Source organism: Corvus hawaiiensis, chromosome 31 (assembly GCF_020740725.1).
Source record: "Corvus hawaiiensis isolate bCorHaw1 chromosome 31, bCorHaw1.pri.cur, whole genome shotgun sequence".
Lineage (NCBI taxonomy): Eukaryota > Metazoa > Chordata > Aves > Passeriformes > Corvidae > Corvus > Corvus hawaiiensis.
Genome location: NC_063243.1, coordinates 364,880 through 381,007, shown reverse-complemented (window position 1 = coordinate 381,007; position 16,128 = coordinate 364,880). Strand labels below are relative to the sequence as shown.

At 56.7% G+C, this 16,128-nt stretch overlaps 1 long non-coding RNA gene and 2 pseudogenes across 1 annotated transcript; 1 reads left to right on the top strand and 2 right to left on the bottom strand.

The window, feature by feature from the left end:
- Positions 1-1,798, top strand: part of LOC125318702 — an 84,931-nt pseudogene extending 83,133 nt beyond the window's left edge.
- Positions 1,799-12,269: 10,471 nt separating this feature from the next.
- On the bottom strand, positions 12,270-13,009 carry LOC125318701 (annotated as a pseudogene).
- Positions 13,010-13,057: 48 nt separating this feature from the next.
- Positions 13,058-15,807, bottom strand: LOC125318834. The gene is made up of 3 exons (XR_007200504.1): positions 15,721-15,807; positions 14,082-14,157; positions 13,058-13,089 (listed from the first exon to the last, which is right to left on the bottom strand). It is a non-coding gene; the product is annotated as an uncharacterized LOC125318834 (long non-coding RNA).
- Between the last annotated feature and the right edge of the window lie 321 nt (positions 15,808-16,128).

Here is a 16,128-nt window from a genome sequence, read left to right as displayed (position 1 = left end):
GAGAACGGACAATAAAAATGATATAAAAGGGACTCACCTCGAGCATCAGGTGTGCTCTTGGCAGAGCGCCAAGGCACCCGGCCGTTACCCCTTTGCTTTATTTTATGTGTCTCTTATTGTCTTTATATTAAACTCTTTAAATTCTCACACAAGGTATCTGGTGACTTCTAGAGATGGACTTGGGTGGGAGAAACCCCCAAGCCAATGCACTCACCCCTTGGTTTTCCCCTCAAAACAGGACTTCTCATTCCCAAGCCTTGGCCGAATGGAGGAGGAGGAGGCAGTGAGGAAGATGCCCCGGGAGCCCCAGGCAGGTGAGGAGGAAGTCAGTGCCCCTTTCCCTTCTCTCCTGCTCCATCTCCCAGCCCAGCATCGCCCCTGGCTGCAGGACAACCCCGCTGCCGACGCCGTCCTGCCGGGGACGGACTGGGGGGATCTCCTTCCCCTTCCCTGTGGCACGGAGGCAAATCCCATCCTCTCCTTGTCTTTCTTCTCTTTGTTCCTTTTCCTTCCTTGCTTCCTTCCTTGCTTCCTTCCTTCCCCTCTTTCTACTTGTTCCTTCTACTTCTTGTTTCTTTTTCTTCTTTTTCCTTCCTTTTCCTTGTTCCTTCATCTTCATTCTCCCTTTTTTCTTCTTGTCCCTTCCTCTCTTTCTTCCTTCTCTACCCTTCTTCCTCTCCTTGTTCTTTCCTTCCTCCTTCCTTGTTCCTTCCTCTTCTTGTCCCTTCCTCTCCTTGTCCTTGCTCCCCCAGGCACTGAGCTGCAGATGGAGACCAGGGAGGACAAACCCCTGTGGCAGAACCTCATGGAAGAGGCTGCTTTGAGTGGCTCAATGGCACAGGAATCACACAGAGAGGAAAAGCCAGAGGGATCCCCCACAAGGAGGGGCTCCAAAGCCAGCCCAGGGTGCTCTGAGGAGAAGCGGCCCCCCCTCTGCTTCATCCAGAGGCCCAACCTGGTGGTCCATGAGCAGCTTCACACTGGGGAGAAGCCCTACAAGTGCTTGGAATGTGGGAAGAGCTTCAGCCACACTTCCCACCTCTTCATCCACCACCAGATACACACAGGGGGATGGCCCTACAAGTGCTTGGAATGTGGGAAGAGCTTCAGCCACAGCTCCAGCCTGACCTGCCACTATAGGATCCACACTGGGGAACGGCCCTACAAGTGCTCGGAATGTGGGAAGAGCTTCAGCCACAGCTCCAGCCTGACCTGCCACCAGAGGATCCACACTGGGGAACGGCCCTACAAGTGCTTGCAGTGTGGGAAGAGCTTCTGCCAGAGCTCCAGCCTGACCTGCCACCAGGAGATGCACGCCAGGGGAGGGCCCTTTGAGTGTCCTGAGTGTGGGAAGATGTTTCAGTGGATCTCCTATCTCATTGTACATCAGCAAACACACACAGGGGAGAGGCCCTTCCGCTGCACAGACTGCGGGAAGAGCTTCAAGTGGAGCTCCCAACTCACCAGCCACCAGCGCATCCACACCAGGGAGAGGCCTTAGAGTGTCCCGAGTGCGGGAAGAGCTTCTCCTGGAGCTCGTCCTTGAGGAAACACCAGCAGAGGCACCAGTAAGGGAATCCCTGCGAGTGCCCCGAGTGTGGGAAGAGCTTCGGGCACTGCTCCAACTCCATCTTAAAACTCGAGGTGCTGCTGACTGAAAAGCTCTTCCAGAACCCTGTACTTCAGACACTTATGAATTCTCTTCTCTTATTAAATGCCGTAAAATATTACCGTGTCCTGCAGCCGTAGGGAGGAGGAGAGAAGAGCCAGCAGGCATAAATATGCAGCAAGATTGATTGATTGAATTATTTTACAAACTCTGTTATAGCCTTTTTTCTTCATAGTCTAACTGGAGAAAGGATCAGCCACCCCTTGGTGTGATTGGCTAAAATCCTAAAACATCCATTGTCAAGATATTTTTCTACTATACTATAGACAAGGCTTCTCAAGGTTGCCTGTGTTTCATTGTTTATAGAACTCTGCTGCTATCTTCTGTGAGAGAGAAAAGTCTCTCACGGACTTAGAAAATAGCAAGAAAATTCTTGCTAGCAGCATTTTTGTATCCACATTCTCTTTTCCATTCTTTGTCTTTTTCCTGGCCTATTTACTGACCTTTATTCTTGTACAAATTGTCTGTCCCAATAAGTCCTTCTTTGCTGAACCAATGCTTTCTTCTTCAATGCAAATCTGCAAAGCAGAAGGAAAGCAGCCCCTTGGAATGGCCTCAAAGTGGAGCAGCACTCACTGGCACAGCCTCTTCTCCTGCCCTCAGGCAAGGGACCGACAAGGCAGGGCCAGCCTTGTCAGAGCTGGGCAAGGACAGGAGAGAGCAGATGCCAACAGGGGCTTTGAGCTGCACCAAGGGACGTTTGGGTTGGGCATTAGGAAGAACTTTTTCCCAGAAAGGGGCATTAGATATTGGAATGGGCTGGCCAGGTGGGGGTGGAGCCACCATTGGGGAGGTGCTCAAGGAAAGCCTGGGTGTGGCACTCAGGGCTCTCCTGGTTGCCGTGGTGGGGATGGGGCACAGGTTGGAGTCGATGATCTCCCAGGGCTCTTCCAAGCCAATGCATTTGGTGATTCTGTGACATCACAGGCTCTGGGGACAGCGTGGTGGCTGTCAGCTGTCCCCAGCCCGTCGCTGTGCCCAGAGCCCAGGCTGCACTCGGCGCGGAGCCACGGCCAGAGCCAGCGTGGAGGTGGCGGCTCATCCCACAGAGCACCATGGCCAGCCAGGGCTTCTCCTGGCTGCTGCAGTTCTGTGTGCTGCTGATGCTGGCCCATCCTCTCGACCCTTCCAGCCATCCTGAGTGGGACATGGGCACCTCGGCTCTGCTTCGCGAGGAGCTGGAGCGGCAGGACTCCGTGAGGCCTGGGATGACCCCCCTTGGTGGACGTGGTGCTGGTTTCTTGGACACGCTCGGCCCTGGAGCTGCTGATCATGGGCCTTGTCCTGGGATGGTTCTGGAGACGCTGGGGAGAGGTGAGGGAGGGGGGTCAGGCAGGCGGGACAGTGCCCGGGCCGGCAGCCACCAAAGCCTTGGGCCAAGCCAGTGTTGGGCGAGGCCTGAGAGCCCCCGTGGCGGAGCAAAGCCGGGTTGGATCAGAGGGTGCTGGGCCTCCCGGGCAGCCCTTTGGCCACGGCCCCTCAGCAGTGGGGGCTGAGCCCCTGGGCGGGAATCGGGCCCAGCCTGAGCCCCAGGGACACCAGGCAGAGGCGGCCGGAGCTCTTCTTGCTGCAGCCTCTGCCCGGGGCAGCCCAGCCAGGCCCGAGTCTCTCGCGGAGAGGCCAAGGGCAGCGTCAGAGGGCTCAGCCCCGCTCGGCCCCTCTGCCCCTTCCATGGGGCTCCCTGGGCCGGGCCGTGCAGGAGAAGCGCCGGAGCCCCTGGGGCTGTGCAGGACGCGCTGCGGGGACGTGGCTGCCCCAAGGAGCTGCTGCGGCTGCTGAGGCACAACCGCGCCCGGATGCGGCTGTGCCGGCGCCACCGCTCTCTGCAGAGGCCCAGAGCCAAGACACCAGCAAAAGGGGGCAGCTGCAGGAGGAGGAGACCCCGAGGCTCCCCTCAGCGCTGACTCTCCAGCTCCAGCTCGGCGCTCAGCTTGCAGGGCATCGCGGGGGATGCGTGACCAGTGCTCAGCCCGGGCACTGTGACATCCCCCAGCTTAGGGGTCAGTGAAGCCCCCCATCCTCAGCCGCAGAGCTCCCAGCCACCTTTTCCCCCAGAAGCTGAAGTTTCCATGACTGTTCCAGTTCCAAACTGTTGACCCTTTTTGGAGGCATAAGGTTCTCACCCTGTAATCTTCCAGTCACCCCCCAGCAGTCAAGTTAATCAAGTTCAGGTTTTGTGGACATTGCTGTGTCATTTCCTTGATATCCATGCGAGAGGGGACACGGTGATGGATGGGTTTGCACGGGAGCTGCAGAGCCCCGGAATGGAGAGCCTGAGTGTCCCAGCAGGATTTGCAGGAGTGTGGAGGGCAGCTGGAAAGAAGATCGTGGGCAATATTCTCCTGCCTCCATCTTCCAAGGAAGCTTTGATTTGACCCCTGTCTGCACCGTGCCACGGGGCCTCCAGAGGCCCAGGGAGGTGTCTGGGTGGCCCCAGAAGGACCCTGGCGCACCAGGGAAGGGGCAGGAGCATCCCTGTGGGGCTGGGAGAGACACCCAGAGGGGGCCAGCCCTGGGGCCCGGGCAAGAGCTGCATTCAGGCAGCCAAATTCATGCAGGGTCTGCCTGGGCTCTGCCAAGGATCAGTCCAGAGAGCTCCACTCCTGTCTCACCTCTCTGTATTTTCCTTGTATTTCTTTGTATTTATTTCTGCGTATTGATCCTGATTTCCCTCAAAATGCCATTAGAAATCATTTTCCCTCAAGATAAATACTGACTTATTTTGGTTTTAGGAATTAACCACGGGTAGTCCCTGCTTAAATGACTTCTCTGTGACTTATTCTGCAGTTTGCTCCTTTACAGCACCATCAACCACCTCTCTTAAAATACAGATCCCTCATTGGAAGCAGGGAATTCACCTGGATCCCCTCCTGGGACCCCCCTGGATCCTCCTGGACCACCTCCCCGAGGACCCTCCACACCCACACCCTGTGGGACCCCCGGTCCGGGCTGGGCTGAACTCCCGGGCCCTGCGGCCAAACTCTGCCTGGAACCCGCTGGGTTCGGCCCAAAGCGGGGAAAGCTCCGGGACCCGCGGATCCATTTTGTCCTGTGGCTGTGGGGCCCCACCCCCGAGGGAGCAGGACTGGGCACTGTGACCCCAATCCCTTATTCCGAATCTCCCTCTCCCTCTCCCTCTCCCTCTCGTCTCCCTTTCCTTTGGGTGATCACAAATCCCAGAGCGGCTGCAGAGCCCCGTGCCCAGTTCGGGTTTCCCAGCAAAGAGAGGCCTGGGGCTGAGGTGCCCTGGGATAGCCGGGAATGGGGGGTCCAGGGGTCCCCGGGGTCAGGGAAAAGGGGGATCCAGGGGCTGGGAAAGGTGGATACCCGGAAAGGGGGGTCAGGGGGGTGTTGGTGCGGGGTCAGGGGGTGCAGGGGGGTCCCGGAGCTGGGGAAGGAGATGCAGGGGGGTCCCAGTGCCCAGGAATGGGGCAGGGGGGAGCAGGATCTGGGAAATGGTGGCAGCTGCTGGGCAGGGACCACGACAGAGAGGGACAGGCTGGGATGGGCTGGGACAGACTGGGACACTGGGATACACTAGGACTGGGACCAGAATCCACTGGGAGCAGAACTGGGGCACCAGGGATCATACTGGGACCACACTGAGGGCTACTGGGAGCAACTGGGAGCATGCTGAAGACAACTGGGGGCATGATTGGGACAACTGAGATGTACTGGGAGAGACTGGGAGTGGTTTTGATCATCCTGGGACTGACTGGAACAATACTGGGAGTGACCAGATCCGTAGTAGGGGTGAATAGGAGAAAGTGGAACAATGCAGGGAGTAACTGGGATCATAACGGGCCTGACAAGGCCAAACTTAGAGGGACTGTAATAATACTGGGAATGACTGCGATCATACTGGGGGTGACTGTGATCAAACTGGACCCATATTGGGAGAGTCTGGAAGTTACTGGGCTCATACTGGGTGTTGGGGTTTTAGGAGTTCTTCTGTTTTCTTTTTCTCTTAAAGAATTTTCCCCATACATGTGTCCAGGGGAAAAAATTACTGGGTGCTTAAGAAAAACAAAAGACCCGGCCACAGGAGGAGGGGTCCATCTGGCTACTCTCTTTCACCTGGGCTTGTGGGCTGTTAGTTCTCTGTGTTCTGACAGAGAGAGAGGCTGGAAGGAATTCATCAGCACTGGAGACTTCTGCTTTTTCAGCTGCCTCCCTTCTACCTGAGAAGCCCTGGGATTCCCAAGCCCACCTTCCCTGCCCCGCTGGGAGCTGGGCCATGGCCATCCTGCCCCCGCCGTTGCTTCGAGCCTTCGCTGCTCTGTAGCCCTGCACGCCCTGCCTGTAGAGACCTCCGGGGGTTCACACCGCAGCTCCGGAGTTCGATACATCTCGTCTGCCGCCTGGGATTTGTGCTCGTCCCTGCTGTTCCAGCGTGCTGTTCCCGAGGGTCCGGCCGGACACCGGGATCGGCTGCCCAGGGGGTTTTTGAAACCTTTGTCCCATCCCTGCCCGGGATCCCAGGCCGCCAGTGCCGCGTGCTCCCCGAGCTCGCTCCGGAGCGCCCCCTGCAGCCGCGGGGGAACCATCGCACCTGCCCTGCTCACCGGGAGCCGCCAGCGCCCCTGCCGGCTGCGAGCGGAACTGCACCCAAGGGGAAAGGGCCTGACAGCCGAGAAGGCTGGCACTGGGTTTGTGATTGTTTGCTGTTACTGCCAGAGTTATTGCTGTGTGTTTGCCTTGTTATACACATATAGATATATAATAGTAAAGAACTGTTATTCCTGTTCCTCATATCTTTGCCTGAAAGCCCCTTGATTTCAAAATTGTAATAATTCGGAGGGAAAGGGAGAGTTGCAATTTTTTTCTCCCATTTCAGGAGAGGCTCCTGCCTTCCTTGGCAGACACCTGTCTTTCAAACCAAGACAGATTCTAAATTTACCCTGTGGGGAAGGGATGTCATGTCTCAATGGGGAGCGAAAGTCGACATCCCCCAAATTCCCCGGGATTTTTGATAGCGGCCACTGTAGAGCACCCAACCCAAGCACTGAATTGGAAAACACATTCACCAGTGTGAGTAGATCAGTGGCCACTAAATGAAGAAAAATTAGAGGCACTCAACGCACTCATTGATGAGCAGTTGGCAAAAGGCAACATTGTACCAACCAACAGCCCCTGAAATTCCCCTGTGTTTGTCATCCCAAAGCCAGGGAAGAACAGGTGGCGGCTCCTCGATGATTTGCGAAAAATAAACAAAGTTACAGAAGATATGGGACCCATTCAACCAGGGATGCCCTCCCCTTCTATGCTGCCATGAAATTGGAAATTGGCTGTAGTTGACATAAAAGACGGCTTTTCTCAAATTCCCCTACACCCTGACGACGTCCCGCGGTTTGCCTTGTTGGTTCCCACCATCAAGTGAGAAGCTCCCATGCGGCACTGCCATTGGTGTGTGTTGCCTCAGGGCATGGAGAACAGCCCTACCATATGCCAATGATATGTCGCCCATATTCTGGCCCCAATCCATGCCAAAGCAAGAGAAGCCATCATCTTCCACTACATGAATGATGTGCTGGTGTGTACTCCCAACGACAGCCTGTTAGAAAAAGTACTGGATGTGATATTAAAGCATTAGCCAGTGAAAGCTTTGAGCTACAGGAAGAAAAAGTGTCTTGGTTTGAAAGACAGGTATCTGCTAAGGAAGGCAGGAGCCCTCCGTAGAATGCCAGATGCAACCCTCGTGCCTCCGAGTTATAATTTTGAAATCACGGGGCTTTCAGGCAAAGAAGTGGGAAAATAGGAATAACAGTTCTTTACTATTATATATGTGTATAACAAGGCAAACAAACAGCAATAACTCTGGCAGTAACAGCAAACAATCACAAACCCAGTGCCAGCCTTCTCGGCTGTCAGGCCCTTTCCCCTCGGGTGCAGTTCCGCTCGCAGCCGGCAGGGGCGCTGGCGGCTCCCGGTGAGCAGGGCAGGTGCGATGGTTCCCCCGCGGCTGCAGGGGGCGCTCCGGAGCGAGCTCGGGGAGCACGCGGCACTGGCGGCCTGGGATCCCGGGAAGGGATGGGACAAAGGTTTCAAAAACCCCCTGGGCAGCCGATCCCGGTGTCCGGCCGGACCCTCGGGAACAGCACGCTGGAACAGCAGGGACGAGCACAAATCCCAGGCGGCAGACGAGATGTATCGAACTCCGGAGCTGCGGTGTGAACCCCCGGAGGTCTCTACAGGCAGGGCGTGCAGGGCTACAGAGCAGCGAAGGCTCGAAGCAACGGCGGGGGCAGGATGGCCATGGCCCAGCTCCCAGCGGGGCAGGGAAGGTGGGCTTGGGAATCCCAGGGCTTCTCAGGTAGAAGGGAGGCAGCTGAAAAAGCAGAAGTCTCCAGTGCTGATGAATTCCTTCCAGCCTCTCTCTCTGTCAGAACACAGAGAACTAACAGCCCACAAGCCCAGGTGAAAGAGAGTAGCCAGATGGACCCCTCCTCCTGTGGCCGGGTCTTTTGTTTTTCTTAAGCACCCAGTAATTTTTTCCCCTGGACACATGTATGGGGAAAATTCTTTAAGAGAAAAAGAAAACAGAAGAACTCCTAAAACCCCAACACCCAGTATGAGCCCAGTAACTTCCAGACTCTCCCAATATGGGTCCAGTTTGATCACAGTCACCCCCAGTATGATCGCAGTCATTCCCAGTATTATTACAGTCCCTCTAAGTTTGGCCTTGTCAGGCCCGTTATGATCCCAGTTACTCCCTGCATTGTTCCACTTTCTCCTATTCACCCCTACTACGGATCTGGTCACTCCCAGTATTGTTCCAGTCAGTCCCAGGATGATCAAAACCACTCCCAGTCTCTCCCAGTACATCTCAGTTGTCCCAATCATGCCCCCAGTTGTCTTCAGCATGCTCCCAGTTGCTCCCAGTAGCCCTCAGTGTGGTCCTAGTATGTCCCAGTATGATCCCTGGTGCCCCAGTTCTGCTCCCAGTGGATTCTGGTCCCAGTCCTAGTGTATCCCAGTGTCCCAGTCTGTCCCAGCCCATCCCAGCCTGTCCCTCTCTGTCGTGGTCCCTGCCCAGCAGCTGCCACCATTTCCCAGATCCTGCTCCCCCCTGCCCCATTCCTGGGCACTGGGACCCCCCTGCATCTCCTTCCCCAGCTCCGGGACCCCCCTGCACCCCCTGACCCCGCACCAACACCCCCCTGACCCCCCTTTCCGGGTATCCACCTTTCCCAGCCCCTGGATCCCCCTTTTCCCTGACCCCGGGGACCCCTGGACCCCCCATTCCCGGCTATCCCAGGGCACCTCAGCCCCAGGCCTCTCTTTGCTGGGAAACCCGAACTGGGCACGGGGCTCTGCAGCTGCTCTGGGATTTGTGATCACCCAAAGGAAAGGGAGACGAGAGGGAGAGGGAGAGGGAGAGGGAGATTCGGAATAAGGGATTGGAGTCACAGTGCCCAGTCCTGCTCCCTCGGGGGTGGGGCCCCACAGCCACAGGACAAAATGGATCCGCGGGTCCCGGAGCTTTCCCCGCTTTGGGCCGAACCCAGCGGGTTCCAGGCAGAGTTTGGCCGCAGGGCCCGGGAGTTCAGCCCAGCCCGGACCGGGGGTCCCACAGGGCGTGGGTGTGGAGGGTCCTCGGGGGGGGTGGTCCACGAGGATCCAGGGGGGTCCCAGGAGGGGATCCAGGTGAATTCCCTGCTTCCAATGAGGGATCTGTATTTTAAGAGAGGTGGTTGATGGTGCTGTAAAGGAACAAACTGCAGAATAAGTCACAGAGAAGTCATTTAAGCAGGGACTACCCGTGGTTAATTCCTAAAACCAAAATAAGTCAGTATTTATCTTGAGGGAAAATGATTTCTAATGGCATTTTGAGGGAAATCAGGATCAATACGCAGAAATAAATACAAAGAAATACAAAGAAAATACAGAGAGGTGAGACAGGAGTGGAGCTCTCTGGACTGATCCTTGGCAGAGCCCAGGCAGACCCTGCATGAATTTGGCTGCCTGAATGCAGCTCTTGCCCGGGCCCCAGGGCTGGCCCCCTCTGGGTGTCTCTCCCAGCCCCACAGGGATGCTCCTGCCCCTTCCCTGGTGCGCCAGGGTCCTTCTGGGGCCACCCAGACACCTCCCTGGGCCTCTGGAGGCCCCGTGGCACGGTGCAGACAGGGGTCAAATCAAAGCTTCCTTGGAAGATGGAGGCAGGAGAATATTGCCCACGATCTTCTTTCCAGCTGCCCTCCACACTCCTGCAAATCCTGCTGGGACACTCAGGCTCTCCATTCCGGGGCTCTGCAGCTCCCGTGCAAACCCATCCATCACCGTGTCCCCTCTCGCATGGATATCAAGGAAATGACACAGCAATGTCCACAAAACCTGAACTTGATTAACTTGACTGCTGGGGGGTGACTGGAAGATTACAGGGTGAGAACCTTATGCCTCCAAAAAGGGTCAACAGTTTGGAACTGGAACAGTCATGGAAACTTCAGCTTCTGGGGGAAAAGGTGGCTGGGAGCTCTGTGGCTGAGGATGGGGGGCTTCACTGACCCCTAAGCTGGGGGATGTCACAGTGCCCGGGCTGAGCACTGGTCACGAATCCCCCGTGATGCCCTGCAAGCTGAGCGCCGAGCTGGAGCTGGAGAGTCAGCGCTGAGGGGAGCCTCGGGGTCTCCTCCTCCTGCAGCTGCCCCCTTTTGCTGGTGTCTTGGCTCTGGGCCTCTGCAGAGAGCGGTGGCGCCGGCACAGCCGCATCCGGGCGCGGTTGTGCCTCAGCAGCCGCAGCAGCTCCTTGGGGCAGCCACGTCCCCGCAGCGCGTCCTGCACAGCCCCAGGGGCTCCGGCGCTTCTCCTGCACGGCCCGGCCCAGGGAGCCCGATGGAAGGGGCAGAGGGGGCCGAGCGGGGCTGAGCCCTCTGGCGCTGCCCTTGGCCTCTCCGTGAGAGACTCGGGCCTGGCTGGGCTGCCCCGGGCAGAGGCTGCAGCAAGAAGAGCTCCGGCCGCCTCTGCCTGGTGTCCCTGGGGCTCAGGCTGGGCCCGATTCCCGCCCAGGGGCTCAGCCCCCACTGCTGAGGGGCCGTGGCCAAAGGGCTGCCCGGGAGGCCCAGCACCCTCTGATCCAACCCGGCTTTGCTCCGCCACGGGGGCTCTCAGGCCTCGCCCAACACTGGCTTGGCCCAAGGCTTTGGTGGCTGCCGGCCCGGGCACTGTCCCGCCTGCCTGACCCCCCTCCCTCACCTCTCCCCAGCGTCTCCAGAACCATCCCAGGACAAGGCCCATGATCAGCAGCTCCAGGGCCGAGCGTGTCCAAGAAACCAGCACCACGTCCACCAAGGGGGGTCATCCCAGGCCCCACGGAGTCCTGCCGCTCCAGCTCCTCGCGAAGCAGAGCCGAGGTGCCCATGTCCCACTCAGGATGGCTGGAAGGGTCGAGAGGATGGGCCAGCATCAGCAGCACACAGAACTGCAGCAGCCAGGAGAAGCCCTGGCTGGCCATGGTGCTCTGTGGGATGAGCCGCCACCTCCACGCTGGCTCTGGCCGTGGCTCCGCGCCGAGTGCAGCCTGGGCTCTGGGCACAGCGACGGGCTGGGGACAGCTGACAGCCACCACGCTGTCCCCAGAGCCTGTGATGTCACAGAATCACCAAATGCATTGGCTTGGAAGAGCCCTGGGAGATCATCGGAGTCCAACCTGTGCCCCATCCCCACCACGGCAACCAGGCCCTGAGTGCCACACCCAGGCTTTCCTTGAGCACCTCCCCAATGGTGGCTCCACCCCCACCTGGCCAGCCCATTCCAATATCTAATGCCCCTTTCTGGGAAAAAGTTCTTCCTAATGCCCAACCCAAATGTCCCTTGGTGCAGCTCAAAGCCCCTGTTGGCATCTGCTCTCTCCTGTCCTTGCCCAGCTCTGACAAGGCTGGCCCTGCCTTGTCGGTCCCTTGCCTGTGGGCAGGAGAAGAGGCTGTGCCAGTGAGTGCTGCTCCACTTTGAGGCCATTCCAAGGGGCTGCTTTCCTTCTGCTTTGCAGATTTGCATTGAAGAAGAAAGCATTGGTTCAGCAAAGAAGGACTTACTGGGACAGACAATTTGTACAAGAATAAAGGTCAGTAAATAGGCCAGGAAAAAGACAAAGAATGGAAAAGAGAATGTGGATACAAAAATGCTGCTAGCAAGAATTTTCTTGCTATTTTCTAAGTCCGTGAGAGACTTTTCTCTCTCACAGAAGATAGCAGCAGAGTTCTATAAACAATGAAACACAGGCAACCTTGAGAAGCCTTGTCTATAGTACAGTAGAAAAATATCTTGACAATGGATGTTTTAGGATTTTAGCCAATCACACCAAGGGGTGGCTGATCCTTTCTCCAGTTAGACTATGAAGAAAAAAGGCTATAACAGAGTTTGTAAAATAATTCAATCAATCAATCTTGCTGCATATTTATGCCTGCTGGCTCTTCTCTCCTCCTCCCTACGGCTGCAGGACACGGTAATATTTTACGGCATTTAATAAGAGAAGAGGATTCATAAGTGTCTGAAGTACAGGGTTCTGGAAGAGCTTTTCAGTCAGCAGCACCTCGAGTTTTAAGACGGAGTTGGAGCAGTGCCCGAAGCTCTTCCCACACTCGGGGCACTTGCAGGGATTCCCTTACTGGTGCCTCTGCTGGTGTTTCCTCAAGGACGAGCTCCAGGAGAAGCTCTTCCCGCACTCGGGACACTCTAAGGCCTCTCCCTGGTGTGGATGCGCTGGTGGCTGGTGAGTTGGGAGCTCCACTTGAAGCTCTTCCCGCAGTCTGTGCAGCGGAAGGGCCTCTCCCCTGTGTGTGTTTGCTGATGTACAATGAGATAGGAGATCCACTGAAACATCTTCCCACACTCAGGACACTCAAAGGGCCCTCCCCTGGCGTGCATCTCCTGGTGGCAGGTCAGGCTGGAGCTCTGGCAGAAGCTCTTCCCACACTGCAAGCACTTGTAGGGCCGTTCCCCAGTGTGGATCCTCTGGTGGCAGGTCAGGCTGGAGCTCTGGCAGAAGCTCTTCCCACATTCCGAGCACTTGTAGGGCCGTTCTCCAGTGTGGATCCTATAGTGGCAGATCAGGCTGGAGCTGTGGCTGAAGCTCTTCCCACATTCCAAGCACTTGTAGGGCCATCCCCCTGTGTGTATCTGGTGGTGGATGAAGAGGTGGGAAGTGTGGCTGAAGCTCTTCCCACATTCCAAGCACTTGTAGGGCTTCTCCCCAGTGTGAAGCTGCTCATGGACCACCAGGTTGGGCCTCTGGATGAAGCAGAGGGGGGGCCGCTTCTCCTCAGAGCACCCTGGGCTGGCTTTGGAGCCCCTCCTTGTGGGGGATCCCTCTGGCTTTTCCTCTCCGTGTGATTCCTGTGCCATTGAGCCACTCAAAGCAGCCTCTTCCATGAGGTTCTGCCACAGGGGTTTGTCCTCCCTGGTCTCCATCTGCAGCTCAGTGCCTGGGGGAGCAAGGACAAGGAGAGGAAGGGACAAGAAGAGGAAGGAACAAGGAAGGAGGAAGGAAAGAACAAGGAGAGGAAGAAGGGTAGAGAAGGAAGAAGGAGAGGAAGAGACAAGAAGAAAAAAGGGAGAATGAAGATGAAGGAACAAGGAAAAGGAAGGAAAAAGAAGAAAAAGAAACAAGAAGTAGAAGGAACAAGTAGAAAGAGGGGAATTCGGAAGGAAGGAAGGAAGGAATTCGGAAGGAATTCGGAAGGAATTCGGAAGGAAGGAAGGAAAGAAGGAAGGAAGGAAGGAAGGAAGGAAGGAAGGAAGGAAGGAAGGAATTCGGAAGGAAGGAAGGAAGGAAGGAAGGAAGGAAGGCAGGACGGAAGGAAGGAAAGAAAGGAAGGAAGGAAAGAAAGGAAGGAAGGAAAGAAAGGAAGGAAAGAAGGAAGGAAGGAATTCGGAAGGAAGGAATTCGGAAGGAAGGAAGGAAGGAAGGAAGGAAGGAAGGAAGGAAGGCAGGAAGGAAGGAAGGAAAGAAAGGAAGGAAGGAAAGAAAGGAAGGAAGGAAAGAAAGGAAGGAAGGAAAGAAAGGAAGGAAAGAAGGAAGGAAGGAAGGAAGGAAGGAAGGAAGGAAGGAAGGAAGGAAGGAAGGAAGGAAGGAAGGAAGGAAGGAAGGAAGGAAGGAAGGAAGGAAGGAAGGAAGGAAGGAAGGAAGGAAGGAAGGAAGGAAGGAAGGAAGGAAGGAAGGAAGGAAGGAAGGAAGGAAGGAAGGAAAGAAAGGAAGGAAAGAAAGGAAGGAAAGAAAGGAAGAAAAGAAAGGAAGAAAAGAAAGACAAGGAGAGGATGGGATTTGCCTCCGTGCCACAGGGAAGGGGAAGGAGATCCCCCCAGTCCGTCCCCGGCAGGACGGCGTCGGCAGCGGGGTTGTCCTGCAGCCGGGGGCGATGCTGGGCTGGGAGATGGAGCAGGAGAGAAGGGAAAGGGGCACTGACTTCCTCCTCACCTGCCTGGGGCTCCCGGGGCATCTTCCTCACTGCCTCCTCCTCCTCCATTCGGCCAAGGCTTGGGAATGAGAAGTCCTGTTTTGAGGGGAAAACCAAGGGGTGAGTGCATTGGCTTGGGGGTTTCTCCCACCCAAGTCCATCTCTAGAAGTCACCAGATACCTTGTGTGAGAATTTAAAGAGTTTAATATAAAGACAATAAGAGACACATAAAATAAAGCAAAGGGGTAACGGCCGGGTGCCTTGGCGCTCTGCCAAGAGCACACCTGATGCTCGAGGTGAGTCCCTTTTATATCATTTTTATTGTCCGTTCTCTATTAATATTAAAACTTTTCTCGGGGCTGTTCTGCATGGCCACTCCTTGGTTCCGCCTTTTTAGAGCATGCGTAGTCTTCTGCCTTGCGGTTTTATTTCTTTTGATTCTTGGGGTTGGGCCCGCTAAGTAAGAGTCGATGGTAGGGTGGATCTCTTAATTCTCCAGACAGTCAGGGCTGATTGCAGCTTTGGGCCTCTTTGCCCCCCAGCCAGAGCGGTGATAGCGGCTCTCGGACTCTCCTGGCAGAGCAGCCTTTGGGCCCTTTTGTTCTCTGGACAAAGTGTTGCTTAGCAGCTCCTTGGGCCTCATCCTGTGTTCACTTGGAGGTTCTCTTACTTGCTCACACTTGCTAACATTCTTGCTAAAAAGAGAGAAAATTACATCTACACAGCAAAAAAGCATTTCTAACATTATATAATATCTACTTTTATACTTTGCAAGAAGCCAATATTATATTATATGTTTATAACACTTGTGTCCATGAAAACCTCCAAAACATCAAGACTCAGAGGAAAATATCCCTCATTGAGGTTCCCCCTCTCTGGTCTCTCCACTATGGGGTTCTGGGGGTCCCCCTTGTCCTGGATGCTGCGGGCCCTGCATATATTGAAGGTCCCTCCTCTGCAGGGTCTCTGCCCACTCCAGACTTCCAGGGAATCCCAGGGATGCCCCCTCTTTGGTCTCCCCACTCTGGGGTTCAGGGAGTCCCCCTTCTCTGGGGCTGCACTAAGGGATGCCGAGGGTTTTGGGGTCCCAGGGGTCCCTCCTCCCCTGGCTCTCTGCTTCGGGGTGCCGGGGGTCCCCCATCTCTGGGGTCCCCTCTTTGGTGTCCCAGGGGTTCCCCCTCTCCAGGCTCATCCCTTCTCGGGGTTCCCCCTTCTCCAAGCTCACCCCACTCCCGGCTGCCGGGGTCCCCCCTCTCCAGGCCCCCATTTCAGGGTCCGGGACTCCCGGGGCTCCCCGCTTTTCTCTCTCCCCCCTCTCAAGGCTCCTCCCCTCCTCCCCCGCCGGTACCGGGCGATCGCCACGTGGCTCCCGGGACCCCGCACCCGCCACCCACCGCCGGGGCTCTGCCGGCAGCCGCCACCGCGACATCCCCAAAAAACACCTCCCGGGGACCCCGCAGTATCCACCCAAAGGGCATTTCGGGTCAGCTTTGGAGTCCTGCAAGATCCAAACATCGCTCCACCCGCCCCGTTCCGAAGAAAAGAATCAGGGAGCCCCAAGGTACTTCGGCTGAACTCCAAATATCCCTCCCCCCTTCAAAAGAAACCCTCCCAGGACCGCCCACGATATCCGGAGCGAGGTCCCCCTTCCCGGTCACCTGCGGCATGCGGGGGCAGCGATGCTCCCGGCGCGAAGGGGCTGCAGATCCAGAGAGCGCTGGACGCACGCGGCGCCTCCTCTCGCTGCTCCCCTTCCTGCTCCCGCTCCTCCTCTGCCCCTCCTCTTCCTCCCGCTCCTCCTCCTCCTCCTCCTCCGTCCCCCCGGCTGCTGGCGAGGAGCTCTCGGGTGAGCGGGGCGGGGACGGGACACGGTGGGAAAGGGGTGGGTCCCCCCCAAACCGAGCTGGGGGGAGCTGGGGTTCGGGGGACGGTGGGAAAGGGGCGGGAGAGGGCGGATGAGGGGAGGTGGGACAGCGGGAAGGGGGTTCCCAGTGAGGGTCTCCCAGTGAACCCCAGGACCCCCAAATGCCGTCCCTGTCCTCCCAGCCCCTCCCGGCGCTGTGGGG